The sequence below is a fragment of the Cervus canadensis genome, chromosome 10 (genome assembly GCF_019320065.1).
Source record: "Cervus canadensis isolate Bull #8, Minnesota chromosome 10, ASM1932006v1, whole genome shotgun sequence".
NCBI lineage: Eukaryota > Metazoa > Chordata > Mammalia > Artiodactyla > Cervidae > Cervus > Cervus canadensis.
The window spans coordinates 39854218-39866514 of NC_057395.1; the positions used below are offsets into that span (position 1 = coordinate 39854218).

General features: G+C 51.7%; 1 pseudogene; it reads left to right on the top strand.

Annotated features, from left to right (window-relative positions):
* Window positions 1-242: 242 nt before the first annotated feature.
* On the top strand, window positions 243-830 carry LOC122448000 (annotated as a pseudogene).
* The last annotated feature ends 11467 nt before the right edge of the window (window positions 831-12297 follow it).

The window sequence follows — 12297 nt, forward strand, 5'->3', positions numbered from 1 at the left end:
GAAAGATTCCCCCTTTACTCACCATTCCCAATACAGGCAGCCCTTCCTTGGAGATACTGCAGACTTGGTCCCAGACCACAGCAATAAAGCAGGTCACACTAATTCTTTTGGTTTCCTAGGGCACATAAAGATGTTCACACTGTCTATTATAAAGTGTGTGATAGCATTATGTCCAAAAGACAATGTATATACCTTAATTATAAAGTACTTTCCTTTTCACTCAGGCCTGTGATGCTGGCAGGATGGGCAAGAGTCACAGTCTTCATACTGCCAGGAAGCTCCGTAGCCACTGACAAGTCCAGAAGTGGCGTGATAAACAGTACAAGGAAGCCCTTGTGGGCACAACACTGAAGGCCAACCCTTTCGGAGGCGCGTCTCATGTCAAGGGAATTGTGCTCGAAAAAGCAGGGGTTGAAACCAAACAGCCAGATTCTGCCATCAGGAAGTGTGCCAGGGTTCAGCTAATCAAGAACGGTTAAAAAAAAAAAAAAAACAAACACAGCCTTTGTACTCAGTGATGGTTGCTTAAATTTTATTGAAGAAAATGATGAAGCTCTGGTTGCTGGCTTTGGTCACAAAGAGCATGCTATTGGCGACATTCCTGGAGTCCACTTTAAGGTTATCAAAGTAGCCAATGTATCTGTTTTGACCTTATACAAAAGTAAGAAGGAAAGACCAAGCTCATACATTCTGATGATGAAAGCACAATAGTAATAAATTTTCATATGCACGTGGTGCAGTCTCCCCAAAAAAGTTCTTTCTTGATAAAAAATGATAGCCATCATCTGAGCCTTCAAGGAGTCATAATCTTTTGCAGTACTAACACCGAAGATCACCACTCACAGATCACCATCACAAACATGATAATAATGAAAAATTCTGAAATATTGGAAGAATTACCCAAATGTGACAGAGACATGAGGTCAGCAAATTGCTGCTGAGAAAGTGGCACCAACAGACATGTTCAACGTGGGGTTGGCACAAACGCCGAATTTGTGGGAGAAAAAAAAAAAAAAGCAATGCCTGCAAAGCACAATGAAGCGACGTGCGACCAAACAAGGGGTCTGTACCAGACAGCCGTGTCTCCACTCCCGTTTTTATACATTTTCACATGTATTCACAAGCCCATAGGACACATAAAATGCTGTTTTATTGTGGGTTGTTTGCTTTTTCCTGTGTTTTTTTTTTACATTTAACACATAAGAACACTGCATCTTTTCAGTTCTGAGTCTGAGCCACTTTTCCATGTTAGGTCTGATAAATTTCTCATCTTTATTTTTTTACTCTTACCTGGATTTTATACTGTGGACATAACATGTTTATATAGTCATTCTTTGATTAATAAATATTTAGGTTCTTTCCTGTTTGTTTTGCAGGCAGCACAGCTGAGCATCACAGCCCAGGGTCTGTGGTCCTGTGCCCCAGGCTGGGGATAAACACTGAGAAACTTCTATAGCAGTTTGGTAGAGAGATGCTATGTCAGATCTCACAATATGGGCTTGTATTTTGTAAGCCTTTTGTGTTTTAAAAACTTTATTCCTCTAGCAATTCATTTCTACTGTAAGAGTAAAATTGTACTAGTTTGTGACAGGTTGGAAATAAAGGCTGGAGCTTGCTCAGGATCATGGAGAAGTAGTGCTTTTGTGACCAGCCTCACACACCCACGATGTCACGCTTCTGCAGATTCAAAGAAGTGATTCTCTTGGTTATAGGATGTGGACATTTTTGTATTATAATAGACTGTGTCAACTTACCCCTCAAAGGGGCTAAGACAGCCTCCCCCCACCTCCACACACCCACACCAATCACTAGTATTTTCTTTTCTTTTGGCCATCCTGTGCAGGATCTTAGGTTCCCCACCACAGATGGAACCTGGGCCCTTGGCAGTAAGAGCAGAGTTCTAACCACTGGACCACCAGAGAATTCCCACAGTTGAACTTTTAACTCACATGTTCCCGAAAACCAGGAAGGTAGAACTTCTTTTTATATGTTCATTGTCTCTTTCCATTTCTTGGAGCCCAGAAAGTCAGCCAGGCCCTGGACTGTGACAACCCTTTTTTTAACCTCGCCTGCTTTGAAGTCCTAGGTGGTCCCAGGAGGTGGGCCAGACCAGGATGATTCCCTCTTTGTGCAAGTAGGCAGGGCTGCACCCGGGGCCCACAACGAACCACAGACAGCTGATGGCAAAGCCCAGGTCTCCCAGCCCAAAATTCTCACTCCAGACCCAGAAGGAAAGCCCAGGCCCAGGAACTCAGCAGGAGAACAGGCTGGGAACGCAGGTGGGGCTGTGAGGAGTCAGAATAAGAAGCCAGAACTAACTCTAACCCTAAGCTCTGTCTCCCTTCCCCACGCCCCACGCCCCCCCCCCCCTCCAGGGATCACTGCCAGTAGAAAGCCCTTGCCCTTGAATCCTTGCAACAAGGTCAACTTCTGAGGGAACCCAAACTAAGGACCTTCCCAGCTCTCTCAGGAGTTGGTAAGATCAGGTGAAGCTTGTAAACAAAGGTTAAGGTTAACATCATGACCTCTTGGCACGACCCCATGTGCTGCACAAACGGAGCTCCTAGTCTGGGTGACTAGTGTCCTCCAGCTTTCAGACCCTAGGGGCCTCCCTGGGGGGACTCCAAGATAGAAGGGACAGAAACTGTAAAAGGCAGTCATTTTGGAGCTGATTTGGACTCTGCCTGGTTTGAACAGCTCCCCATACAAAAACCACAACTTCCAACTCCACGTGGCAGGGATTCCTTCAAAGACATAGCTCTGCCAATACATACCAGTCAACAAAGGAAAAGTTTTATGTATAGTCTAGCCCATAATGGATATCAAACAGAAGGTGTGACCTTGCTCTCAAAGGCCCACGGAACCCGAGCAGAATATCTAATGATTAGCCAAGTGAGAAGGAAGGGCAGCAAAATCCTGGGAAACCATAAGGAGCCAGAAAACATGGGGGCTGGTTCACAGGACACAGGAGTCCTGACGGCACTCCTAGCAGCCAGGGCTGCAGAACTGGGAATAAAATAAAAAATGATTCTATCAGATTATCACTCACAAAATAGAAGATCCCTAAGTCCACCTTGATAGAAATAGCTACCTGATTAAATAAGTCCATGGAGCAGAAGAGACAGCTCTTTCTTGCTGTGTAAATCTGATCAATACAGAGAGAAAAGAAGGTAAGGAGGGAGGGAAAAACAGAGCAATGTTGAAGACAAGATCTGCTGGCTGATGGAGGCTAGAACCATGGAAAGTTTGAGGAGAAAATGCACCAGAACAGCCTCCAGGAATCTTTCCTGAGGTGTCTGTTCACGGGGCAGGGGTGAGAAGTGACTATGACCTCACAGAAGGAAAGCCCCTTAGGACCACTTGACCAGAGAGCCCAGTGTGTGCACACATGTGTGAGTTCAGTCGTGTCCAACTCTTTGCAACCCCGTGGACTGTAGCCTACCAGGCTCCTCTGTCCATGGGATTCTCCAGGCAAGAACATCGGACTTGTTAGCCATTCCCTTCTCCAGGGGATCTTCCAGACCCAGGAGATCGAGCCCTCGTTTCCTGCATCTCCTGCACTGACAGGCGGGTTCTTTAACCAGCTGAGCCACTGGGGGAGCCCAGAGAGCCAGGCTCTCATCATTGCACAAGTCAACGCCGTGACCCTGTGGCCTGGGATCCCAGGTTCCACGTCTGCAGTGCCCTGGCCAGGCGCAGGTCCTCCACCCAGTTGTGAGGACCCCATCAACCCTGGGCTGAGGGGCCTTTGGCCAGGTGACCAGTCAACACTCCTCGCGGGTATTCAGGTCTGGACAGACAAGGAACAGCTTGGGAACCTTTGCCAAGGGCAACACAGCAGGGACATAGAACAAGCAGACGCACGTGCGGGGTCCTGGATGTGTTCTTGGAGCCAAGAAGGACTTTAGTGGAAAAGCTGGCGAGGTTCATGCAGGGTCTCGTCTTGGACTCAGGGTGTTAGTGTCAGAGTTAAACTTTGACTTGACCACTGGCTACATGTTTTTAAGTTTGGGGAGGCTAGGAGAGGAGGATGGGAAGCTTTCTGTACTGTCCTTGCAACTTTACTACCAGTACTTCTTGAAATGTAGTTCAAAATGAAAAAGTTTTTTAAGAAGCAGCAAATGTCCAGTTTGCCATTAAAGTCCATCTTAGGAAAGGAACAATCGCCACACCTGTGTTGATGTGAGCAATGCTCAAAATTAGGGCAACGGACCTCAAAATATTCTGCTGTGTGTGGGAGGGAGGTAAGAGTCAAGGTCCCCAGGTTCCGAGGAGGTAAAAATTACAAGATCCCATCTGAACAGGATGACAGAGGATGAGATGGTTGGATGGCATCACTGACTCAATGGACATGAGTTTGAGCAAGCTCCAGGAGATGGTGAAGGACAGGGAAGCCTGGTGTGCTGCAGTCCATGGGGTCGCAAAGAGTCAGACACGACTGAACTACACCAATATGATTAAATTTGGCAGAAAAAAATGTTCAGTGGCCTGTCCGAGGGCCAGTCACACACTCATAATAGCATTTCACAACTCTGGGGTCCCAGCTGGGGCTTCCTAGGCTTGTGTGCTGCACCCGCCCAGGCCAGGAGCTGGTTTCCTAGAAAAGCACGTGCAAATCTGTTTCAAGACCACATCCTGTCCCCACAGCCTCCATGTGGCTTGTTCAAGCTGGGATCAGGAGCCCTGCTGCAACCAGGAGCATTTGGGGGACATTTGGGGGAATGTGCTTGGGACCAGACCCAACGTGCGGGGGGCCAGAGGACCGGTTCAACGTGAAGTGACCTGGTAGAGCTGGGCTGGGCCCGGCAGAGGCGGGGCTGTCCGGGGAGCCTGTTTGCAGACAGGAGGGAGCCCCCAGGGCTGCCACGTCTGCTCAGCCCTTTAAGCAAATACTGGGCTGTTTGCAGCCAGGGGAGAAACAAATATTGACGGAGTGAGGAGCAGCACAAGGCTGAGAACGAGTCCTTGGAGGGAGCCCTGAGATCCTCAGGCCACGGAGCTCCCCTCCGCAGGGCCTGAGAGAGGGGCCCTTACACATGTCGCCCTCAAGGCTTTTTGGTTGAGATACTGCTGGGGTACTTGGGGTCAGTGGCCAGGACGGGAGCCACGACAGGGACTCGGTGGATGGTGTTTGGCAAAGGCGTAGCCCCAAAGGGCCACCCATGGTCTATGACAAGTGCCACGTCTGGAAGATTCTAGGTAAATATGATCCTGCTTCAGCAGGTGCTTCATGGGTCCTGGGGCCATGGGTCCTGCCAGCATCCTCGGGGGACAAGGAACTTCTTGATATGGGAGTGGGGCTGTCATCAGAGGCCCCCCAGGGGCACTGGGTAAAAATGTGCTTTCCTCCCTCTAGCCCTCCCACCCCCACACCCCTCCATTCACTCAGGGATGCAGCCTCAGACTGTGCATTTTTAGCACCTTCCCTGGTGACCCTATGCCCATTCAGGTGTGAGGCCCATTAGACCCATTTCACAGAAGAGTAACTTGAGACCCAGAGTGGGAAGTGGACGGGCACAGCTTCCTTTGGTTTCGAGTGCAGGGGGAGGGCAGCAAGGGAGGGTGGAGGGGCCAGGCGTCCACCTCACCTCTCCCAGCCCCCAGAAGCAGTGAGCTTGTTTCCACCAATTTGGCTAGGAATGCCTTTTCCTCCTTCTACCAGGTTGACCAGACCATCCCTCTGGCTGGGAGGTCTCATCCCTGCCTATAGGACCCCCATCTCTAGCCCGGGAAGGAGGCCATGGGGTTAGGGTGTCAGCAGGGGAAGGGGGAGTCACACTTGTGCAGAAGGAAAGCCTGCAAGGTTATTAGGTGTCTCACCTCTCTGTCCTGCCACTCCATGACTTCACTTACTTCTCTGTAGTTTCTCCCTTAACATGTAATTTGGGGGAAATGAAACAATTTAAGAAACTTGGGGGACAAGAAGTCTTCATGAAAAAAGCACAAACTGTGACATTAAACCAGGCTGACTCTGTGGGAGAATGTGAGGGTGGGATATTTCAAAAGAACAGCATGTATACTATCTATGGTGAAACAGATCACCAGCCCAGGTGGGATGCATGAGACAAGTGCTCGGGCCTGGTGCACTGGGAAGACCCAGAGGAATCAGGTGGAGAGGGAGGTGGGAGGGGGTATCGGGATGGGGAATACGTGTAAATCTATGGCTGATTCATATCAATGTATGACAAAACCCACTGAAATGTTGTGAAGTAATTAGCCTCCAACTAATTTAAAAAAATAAAATAAAATAAAAATATAAAAAATTAAAAAATTAAAAAAATAAACCAGGCTGAGTTACAGTCTCCGTGGCCATGTGGCCTCGGATGGGTCACTCTGAGCCCTGGCTGCTCACCTGCAACACAGGAGATTGTAGGAAGTTGCAAATGTGGCCTTGATGTTTGCAGCACCTCCATCAAAAAGCTGGGTCAAATAGCCCTCCCCTTGAATCTTGTAAGTTAACAAAATACATCAGAAGTGACAGTGCTGGGAGGGTGAGATGAATTGGGAGATTGGGATCAACATATACACTATTGATACTGTGTATTAACACAAAATAGATAATTAACGAGAACCTACTGTATAGCACAGGGAACTCTACTCAGTACTCTGTGGTGACTTAAATGGGAAGAAAATCCAAAAGGGAGGGGATAAATGTATACGTCTGACTAACTCACTTTGTTGTACAGTAGAAACTAAGAGCACATTGTAAAAGCGATTATATTCCAATAAAAATTAATTAAAAAATAAAGTGACAGTGCCAGTTCCGAGCCCAGACTCACTCTTCGGGAAGCTTGTCCAGCAGCCATGAGCATAAGCTGGGTGAGGCTTGCTGGGGGCCAGGACTCCACAGAGCCAAGACCAGCCTTCCCAGGGACGGTCATTCTAAGCCCCTGCCCCAGCCAGCCTGGCAGCCAACCTTGGCTGGTGGAGTGATGCCACGTACCAGAAGTACTGCCTGGCTGGGTCTAGCCATTAAAAATCAAGAGCTGTTATTTTAAGCTACTAGGTGCTGGAGTGGTTGTTACGCAGCACTAGCTAACAGACACTAAAAATGCCCCACAGGACAACCATCATCCTTGCTCTTTTTTTAATTTATTTTTTAAATGAAGGATAATTGCTTTACAGAATTTTGCTGATTTCTGCCGAACATCAACAGGAATCAGCCATGGGTATATGTATGTCCCCTCCCTCTTGAATATCCTTGCTCTTTCTTTCCTTTTCCTCCACCTGGACTCTCTTCGCAAACACCCACCAGCCTCTCATTACCCTCAGGCCTCTGCTGAGTGAAGCCACCCTTGGCAATTTCAGGTAAAATATCGGCTCCAGCCCCGCTCACCCTCCCAGACATGTGTCTCAGCAAAGCAGCATCGCAACACCTCTATGAACCTGCTCGTTTTTTCACCGTCGCTCTAGCCCCCACACTTACAAGCAGAATAAAGTCCAGGAGGGCAAGAACAGTGTGTGTTTCATCCCCTGCTGTCCCTTGCGCCCAGCATGTGGTTCAGGCTGTTGGTAGAGTGAGTGATGGGTTTGCCTCATGCTTCTGTGACTCCTGTTCATCAAGTTGTAGACCACACTGGGTAGATTCATTCTGGGCATCCCCACCTCGGCCTGCCTCACTCCAGACACTCACTGCCCTGGTCTTTGCCTGTGAACGCTGATGCCTTTAGAGTGTGAATGGGTCTCCATATCGCCTAGTGGTCCCCTTTCCCTCCATTCACCACTGGGGATGCTTCCACCCCTGGGGACACTTCCACTCTTACTTTTCAGACGGGAAACCAGGGGCTGAGTGACTTGTCCAAGGAGATGGGGGTAACTGGAGGCACGCCCTGTCCAGCGCTCCCTCAGACCACTGGATAGAGGCGCCTCCTGCTTCCTGGCCCTGGGTCCTACAGGACCCCCAGCCGGGAGACCCCACCAGAACCCTTTCTCCTGCTCAAGGTTGCGCCTGACCTGCCCTCCCTGCAGTAGAAGCTCCAGTATCCCTGGCGCCTCACGACGCTGACCTTAGCTCAGCCTTGTTCAGTGTGAAGCCAACAGCAGGGCTCTTGGACCTTGGCCTTGGGGCCCCTCTGCACTGAGACCTTCAGAGTCTAAGGGAGAGGGGCAAGGAGGGGGTGCCCTGCCACCTCTGGGCAGCTGCCTCCTGCCCCTCAACCTCCCTCTCGCCCCTGTGGCCCCTTGAAGTAGATACTGGTCATTCACGAGTGCTTGCGTGCTCGGTCCTGTCTGACTCTTTGCAACCCCACAGGCTGTAACCTGCCAGACTCCTCTGTAACTGGGGAAGAAAACCACCAAGTGCGAGCCTCTGGTGCTCCCGAGAGCACCCGTGGGGTTCAGGGAGGAGGGTTTGGCCTAGGAGGCCTGGCAGGGGGTGCGGAGGCGAGGGGGCCAGAGTCTGGGGCTGTGGACCCCCACCTCCAACTCATCCCACCACGGCCGAGGATCCCCAGCTCCTGCCCCTTTCTGGGTGGGGTCTCTCCCTGGCGGAGCAGCTGGGCCCCCAGGACAGAGGGCCCACTGTGTGCAGGGGGTAGCAGCAGGTGGCCTTGGTGGTCAGTGTTGATCCCAGGGTACCTGCAGTGCCCAGGGGGACAGAGACCAGAGTGGCTCCCAGGGGGTGGGGTGTCCACAGAGCAGGGCAGGGGGAGCGGAGGGCTCATGTGGTTGACTCGCCCCCTTCGGGCCAAGTGCTGGGTTTTCTGGGGTGTCCCCCACCCCCAGGGCAGGGTCTAGGGGCTGCAGGGGCTGCCTGCCTGGCCAGAGAAAAGTCACAGCCTGTCAACCTCTGGCTGCCCTGTGGATGCCTGAGATAGGAACCCAGGCAGAGATGGAATTCCTAGAATTAGCTCCCAGGTAAATGGCTTCCCAGATATTTTTGTTATTGTTTAGTCGCTAAGTCGTGTTTGACTCTTTGCGACCCCATGGACTGCAGCACGCCAGGCTTCCCTGTCCTTCACTATCTCACACTCAATAAGGAGATGTAAGACATTTGATCCCTGGGTCAGGAAGATCCCCTGGAGAAGGGAATGGCAACTCACTCCAGTATTCTTGCCTGGAGAATCCCATGGACAGAGGAGCCTGGCCGGCTACAGTCCATGGGGCTGCAGACTTGGACACAACTGAGCGTCTGAGCACCTGTTATCAAAAGGCTCCAAACCAGTGAAACAAACAGCGCTAACTGGGAGTCTGCTGCATGCGTGGCCCTCAGCCAAGAGCCAGTGGGGACAAATAAGGGGACATCACTTTCAAGAAGCACCTACTATGCGCTGAGTACTGTGCTTCCAAACCCTTTGCCTGGACCACCTCCCTCAGTCCTCACAGCTCCTCCAACTAATTGGAACTATTACCCAGGACAAGACTGATGTCCCAACGCCCCTTAGGTACACACAAAAGGCCCCAAAGATCCCCATCTTGGCCCTCCTGTTGTGCTCAGAGCAACCCCCCAACCACCCCAGCACCGCACCCACCCCCACCCCACCCTTGTCCCCATGCAAATATGCAGAGGTGTGAGCTTTGGGAGTGGCTGATGGAGGGAGGCAGAAGCCAACCCACTGGGTGATGAGAAAGCATCAGAGTCCTCACGCCCAAGAGACACAGAGGAATGAGCCCGGGAGGAAAATGAGCAGAATTAAACCCCAAAACAAGGCAGGGATGCAGGAGAGGGAACCACTCAGAGTCAAGACACTGGGCATCCGACTGCCACGCCCCTGCTCTCTTTCCAGTCCAGTGATGATTCTACAAAGCGTCTGGGAAAGCACCTAGAACAGCACTAGGTGGACCACTGCCTCCTGCTCTAGGCTAGAGCACTTGCCAATAGGTTCTCCCTCCCCTTTCAGGGCTCTGCACCGTCCCCGCTCCCCAGAGTCAGCCAACTGGAAAAAGCAGCCCCCAGGTCCTGGGAGACTGCTGAGGAGACAAAATTAGAGGGAAGGGCAGTGAGCCGCTCACAGGGCAGGAGCGGGCGGTTCAGAGTCTCTCATTAGGCTGATTAGATGCGGTCACAGCCCAGGCCCTGGGGAGACAGAACCCACCTCCTGGGGGGTTGAGGGCCTCCTCGCCAAAACCCAGGGGGGCCCGAGCCACAGCCTTCTGAGCTTGGCTTCTCACTCTAGGAGGACCAAGGGTTCCCATAGGCACCCTTTGACCTGTGTCCAGCTGAGACTCATGGTTCCTCATCTGTAAAATGGGTCTAATGAGCACTCTGGCTCATGGTAATGACTGGATTCACCTAAACAAGGGGCTCTGATCCTGCCTCTACATCAGAACCAGGGGTGAGTGCTGTCCACTGAACCCCCTACACTGCAATTAGAACCTTGGGGGTGGGGGGTCATGTAGATCTAGGAGTCTAAACCACTGGACACCAGGGGAGTCCCTGGGCTTCAGCATTTTAAGTCTCCCAAAGTAGCTCTGAGCCAGAGCTACCACGTGGTTGATGTCCACCCCTCTGGACCACATAGAACCTTCCCATCCATCATAGGGTCCTATTGGTCACCGTGGGTCTGGAGATTCCTTCATTCACCTGCCTGGCTCCCGGGCCAGGAGGGCTTCAAGGCTGGGCTCAGCTGGCCCCTCCTGCACATGGCTTGGCTTCTCCCAGCACTGCAGCTGGAGAGACAGACCAACCGACCCTGGGAGAAACCAGAGGGAGCAGAGAGCAAGGTTTCCTCCTCTCCCTGCAGGGAGATTCCACCCGCACCCATCCACAGGGCCACTTTGTCCCATCCCATGGATTACAAACATGTCACCAAAGCCAGCCTGGATTCGAGGGGAGATCAGACTCCTGGGCCGGGCAGTCCCATTACAGAAGCACATGTGGGGTATGGATGCCTTGGGAGCAAACCACATCAGGGCAGCGTCTGCAAATCAGGTGGGGCTTTGCAGTTGTGAGGAGGACTGGGCCTTTATGTCGCATCAGAAGGGTCTTTTGTAGACAGAGGGTCACGATCAGACGTGGCCAGAGTGAACTCGGGCTGAAAGTTCTGGTGACACAGGGGCTTCCCGACAGTCCTGATCCCTGCTGCCCTCCTCAGCTTGCCCACACTGGCCTGTCTGGGGCCCTGACTCTGTCCCAGCCCCGCTCTGCGGGACAAGCGCTCTGTGGACAGTGCAGACAGCTCCAGAGGACTGAAGACACAAATGAGAAACACTTGTGCGAGCCCCACAGGCTTCACAGCAGTTTCCTTCTGGAAAAATCCACCCAGACTTGCCGCTTTCTGGGCCAGGGCAGCTTCCCAGAACAAATGGACTTCATCCACCCCCTGCCTGTGGGTGTTCAGTGGGCATCTCCCCTGGTCCTGAGAGGCCTCTTCCTGGGTTCTTCTTCCTCCCACTCCTGCCCCTAAGTCCCTGCCTGGCCACCTGCCTGCTAGAGACTGAAAAGGTTGATGACAGAATCAACTGCCCAGAGCAGAGATGAGTGACTCACCTCTGAGTGACTCGCTCAGCTGTCTGCAGGCACCTCCCCTCCCCGGCAGGCCAGGCCAGTGGGGAGCTGGGCATTCCATCACTAGGCCAGGAATTAGCATATTAAGCCTGAATCTGGGAAAAACTGGTCCTAGCCTAAACCGAGCAGGGTTTTAACTTGCTGCTTGGGAATCTCGCCTGGTTTTAGGTCTCAGAGCAGGGAACAGTCCCCTCCCGTGACCTGCCACACAGAGTGTCCGACTCTTTGCGACCCCAGGGACTGCAGCACACCAGGCTTCAGACACATCATTTCCACCCATCTTCAAACTCTACCAAAATGACAAGTCTGCAACATGGTAGTTAAAAAACAAGGCGTCTTTCCTGACCCCCTCAAAATCCCCACCCATTTAACTGATGCTAAAAACCCTCCTTAGGCTGAGGGTGCACCACATGAATTAATTCAAGAGCTGAAAGGCAGGTGTAGGATGAAGTGGCTGTGGGCTGGGATTACGGGCTCTCTTTTCCCAAGATTACAGGTCTCACAATTTAACAAGCTTTAAAAAGAGGTTTTGTAAAGCATGAAAGTAAGACCCAATTAAAATTAAACTCCTCCTAAAATGGCTGTGCTAAATCTTTCCGTCTAAGTGAAGCCTTTGCAGCATGGAGAAGGCAGCTGCTGGAGCTGGGGTGGGGTTGTGTGTGGGTGGCCCACCCTCACGTCCTCCACACTGCAGGGGGTCCTGCCCTTTCTGGTGGGACTGACAGTCCAGACAAAAAGATGCAGAAGTGTTCAGGCTTCTGGACTCCAGAGGCTCCAGAGACCAAGCCCTGGATAGTTTTCTGTAAAATACCAACAACTACACACATAGGTAGACAGGAAATCAGAAACAT